Below are 4168 nucleotides of genomic sequence, written 5' to 3' on the forward strand. Positions count from 1 at the left end.
AAGGAGAAAATATTTGCAAGTCATATATCTACCAATGTAATTATAATATGAACCGGCAAACCTCGAAGATGTACAGATGACACACCAGCATATGAATGTGATTTTCCACTAGAGAACTGCAAATCAAGACCAAAAGGAGACACTACCATAGACTTTCTAGAAAGACAAAAAATAAAGAAGAAATACTGACAATATCAGCGTTGGTGAAGAAGTCAGGCACCCTAGAGACTAATATATTGCTAATGGGAATGCAAAATGAAACAGTTTCTGGGAAAATCATTTACAGTTTCCTATAAAATTAAACATGTCCTTAATCCATGACCTAGAACTCTCACTCCTAAGTATGTCCTACAAAGGATTAAAATCATATGTTCACACACATGTATTCAGATGTTTAACATTTTGTGTGTGTGTGTGTGTGTGGTGTGTGTATGTTAGAAACTAAAAACAACATGAATGTCTTTGAAAATGTGACATAAAGCATTACAGGTGAACTCCAGACTTTCTTCTGAGTGACAGAAGGCCTGCCTGAAAGATCCCCAGAGACACAGTTGTGGATTTCACTGTCACCCCCACATGTCATTGGTTTGGGCTGGGCTCTCTCTGTCTCTTCCCTGACTAGGACCAGATGTTGAGCTCCACTACTTGCAGTTGGAAGTTTATATTTTCAACAATGCACTGAGGTCTAAGTTGCTCTACAGATGGAACCAAACAAACATGGGCACCTTTGAACAAACAGTGCCTGACATTTGTACTGATCCCAGGAGAACTCTTCCCAGCTCTCTTTCTTCTTGGTTCTCTCCTGCAGGCCAGCAGCCCTGCAGTTTAGCCTGGATCTCCCATGCATTCACCCATCTCCGTCCAAGTGCATTTTACCACAGCCTCCACCGTTTTTGAAGCAACTCTTGGGCTTTGTAATTCTCCACACTCTGTTGTAAATGAAGTCAGGTCCTTCAAGACCAGATTCGGGACTCTATTTTATGACCAAATTTCAGCCTCACCCCCGCTCCTGAGACAGAGCTCCAAGATAAGATTCTGCAGGTGGAGATTAGGAGTGTTTTTCTTCTTCAATGTAGGAGCTGAGTGCTCAGTGCAGGGTTGGGGAGAAACTTTCCACTTTATCAGCATGCAGCTCCTGCTGGGGTAGACCTTCTTCCATAGAAGCAGGGTTGGGAACCAGGGGGCCAACGTCTTCAGTGCTGCTGCACCCAGGGCAGAGCCTTCATCCATCAGTGAGGCTGTGTGGAAGAAGTGAGTCTCTGGTTCTCAGTAGCTCTTGTCCAGAACTGAGCCTCAGCAGCATGTTCTGTCGGCCCCAGTGTCCTGGCCCCTAGGGAGCAGCATCCTAAAATGGGAGCTAGCATATTTGAGAATAACAACATCTACACATTCAGAAGCTCTTTGGTTTTCTTTCCAGCTAATATAATTTCCTCTTTTTTGTGTAGCAACCTGTACACATGCATACTGATGCATAGAGACCTATGACAATTTTTTCTCGATAAGTAAAAAATTATTGGTCACTGTGATCTTTTCTCCAAGTTCACCATTTCCCTGAAGGTGAGCACAGGTCCTTCTGCATGTGTTCAAACAAAAGGCCCAGAGACTACCTGGTAAGTGAGGTGCTCACCTGGTTCTGGATGTTTGGTCTGTCTCCTCCCCTCTGTTGCCCCACACAAGGTCAGCCCACTCTTTCCAGGTCCGAAGAAGACAGCACAGTTTTGTCCTGATTATATGACTCACCCAGCTTCTGATGATTCTCCTGTTGCCAGCGTCCATGGAGGCAGATTATTTATTATGTAATTCACTAAACTAATATCAAATAACAAAGCTGTAATGCCCCACACCCAAAGGTATGTTCATGCAATTCAGTGGAGGAGAGGGCCTTTCAGAGATATAAGGATCGAGCTAGATTGGTCAATATATGAATGAGGACACTAGACTTGATTGTCGTTGTCCTGCCCCATGTCACAGGTGTGATCTGTCAGGGCAGAAGCAGAGTTCCTTGTGTGCTCAGATGAGAGGGGTCACGGAGGATCTCTCTGGTTCCCAGGAAAGGTAATTGCAGTAATCTTGGTGATGTGACTATTCTCCAGTGCTGACCTATTATAGAGTTTGCATATGAAATTGTCACTGCAATCCCCAATCTACATCTTTTAACACGGAAGTGAACAGAGGTCAGGCCACATCCTCAGGATCACACATTAAGGAGAATGGAGATCTGCCCCATTGCTTTCTCCTAAGATCTCCAATAGATCTCAGGATTCAAAACGACTCAGAAGGAAAGGTCTCAGGTGCTTCTGTTAAAATCACCCACTTCCTGGGACCGGAAGTTTCCCTCTAACCACGATGGATAAAAATAAATCACACTCTTGATCTTTTCCACATCCAAAGATTCCTGAAGGCAGAGCTGATTGATATCCTCACAGATAGACTACTGCCTTTCAGAGGTGAACTTGGTATTCAAGTTCCAGCAATTCTGAGAATTCAAGGACACCTCCATCTCTCCACTACTTTGCACCTCACCTAAAAACAGCTTTCTTGTTAGAGTGTCTTGTTTCCTGATGTAAATACATCACAAAATTATTTTCAATAGAGTGAGAAATAAAACCCAAGCTTATTCAAAACACAAATTCTTTGGAAATTATTTTGAGAGCTGGGAGTTCATGAAGAACTCCTAATTGCTATGCCAACCCTTCATTGCTATTGTCAGTCTTATGAGAAAATCAGCGCCAATCACACATCACAGGCCAAATCAGTAAAGTAAAAGTCTTCTATTAAAGATCTTAGGATCTCAGGTAGATGCTGAAGACACTGTCTCAGGAGCACCCGGCAGATCTCATAGCTTGTCCATAGGCCCTGCTGGACACTCACATGGGACATCCATCAGTCTCTTTCTCAGAGCCACCAGTGGTCTGTGTGGGTGGCTGATGAGACCAGAATGAGGCAAAGGCATCTGCTCAGTGTCATAGTGATGGTCCAAGAAATGATCCAGATTGTCTCCATGCTAATCAAATATGGGTTCACTGTGAGGAACGCGTCCTGTGGGTGCTGGTTCTTCAGTGAAAGGACCTCTGTCCACAAAGTGTTTGGAAATGGAGCAGGGCATGCATTTCCTCAAGTGGGATTAGGACTTGGACCATCACCATCTCACTTTTGTATGGCTGATGTGCCATTTATCCTCTCTTTCTTGTCCTGAATCAGGTCTTGAGTTATGAAATTCTCTGAATCATGAATATGCAAATATCATGAGATCCACTGAGATTAAATATGGTTATTCCTGTGCCCTGAGAGCATCACCCAACAACCACATCCCTCCTCTAGAGAAGTTGCTGAGAACACAGCTCCTCACCATGGACTGGACCTGAAGGATCATTTTTTTGGTGGCAGCAGCTACAGGTAAAGGACCACCTACTCCGAAGGATGAGAGGACTCTTTTCAGTCAAAAAGAATTTCATCCACTCCTGTATTCTCTCCACAGGTGCCCAATTCCAGGTGCAGCTGGTGCAGTCTGGGGCTGAAGGAGGAAGCTTGGGGCCTCAGTGAAGGTGTCCCGCAAAGCTCTGGATACACCTTCACCAGCTACGATATTCACTGTGTGCGACAGGCCCCTGGATAAGGGTTTGAATGGATGGGAGGGATCTACTCTGGCAATGGTAAGACAGGCTATGCACAGAAGTTTCAGGGCAGAGTCACCATGACCAGGGACACGTCCATGAGCACAGCCTACATGGAGCTGAACAGTCAGAGATCTGAGGACATAGATGTGTACTACTGTGCGAGACACACAATGTGAAAACCCACATCCTGAGACAGTCAGAAATCCTGAGGGAGGTGGCAGCAGTGCTGGGCTTGAGAGATGACAGGGATTTTATTTGCTTTAAAGACTTTTTTTAGAAAGCGAGTTTAAGTCATTGCTGAAAAAAGGAAAATAGAAATGTGTATGGACTCTAATTATGTGGGAAATTTTCCATACAACTTTTATTCTGTAAGCAAAATTCAGGGAGTGGAAAACAAATCAAATTAATAAAACCAATAATAGAATTCCTCTGAAAATGTTAGTGCGAGCATAAGTTTTGGAACGGGTGTTGTAAATGTTTTGGAGCACAGCTGCTAGATCACATTTTAACTCTACACTTACCTCCATTATATAAAATATCAAAATGTTTTA

General features: G+C 43.8%; 1 pseudogene; it reads left to right on the top strand.

Moving 5' to 3' along the window:
- Positions 1-3350: 3350 nt before the first annotated feature.
- LOC129395856 (immunoglobulin heavy variable 1-3-like) lies at positions 3351-3793 on the top strand (annotated as a pseudogene).
- The last annotated feature ends 375 nt before the right edge of the window (positions 3794-4168 follow it).

This window comes from Pan paniscus, chromosome 12, assembly GCF_029289425.2.
Source record: "Pan paniscus chromosome 12, NHGRI_mPanPan1-v2.0_pri, whole genome shotgun sequence".
Classification (NCBI taxonomy): Eukaryota; Metazoa; Chordata; class Mammalia; order Primates; family Hominidae; genus Pan; species Pan paniscus.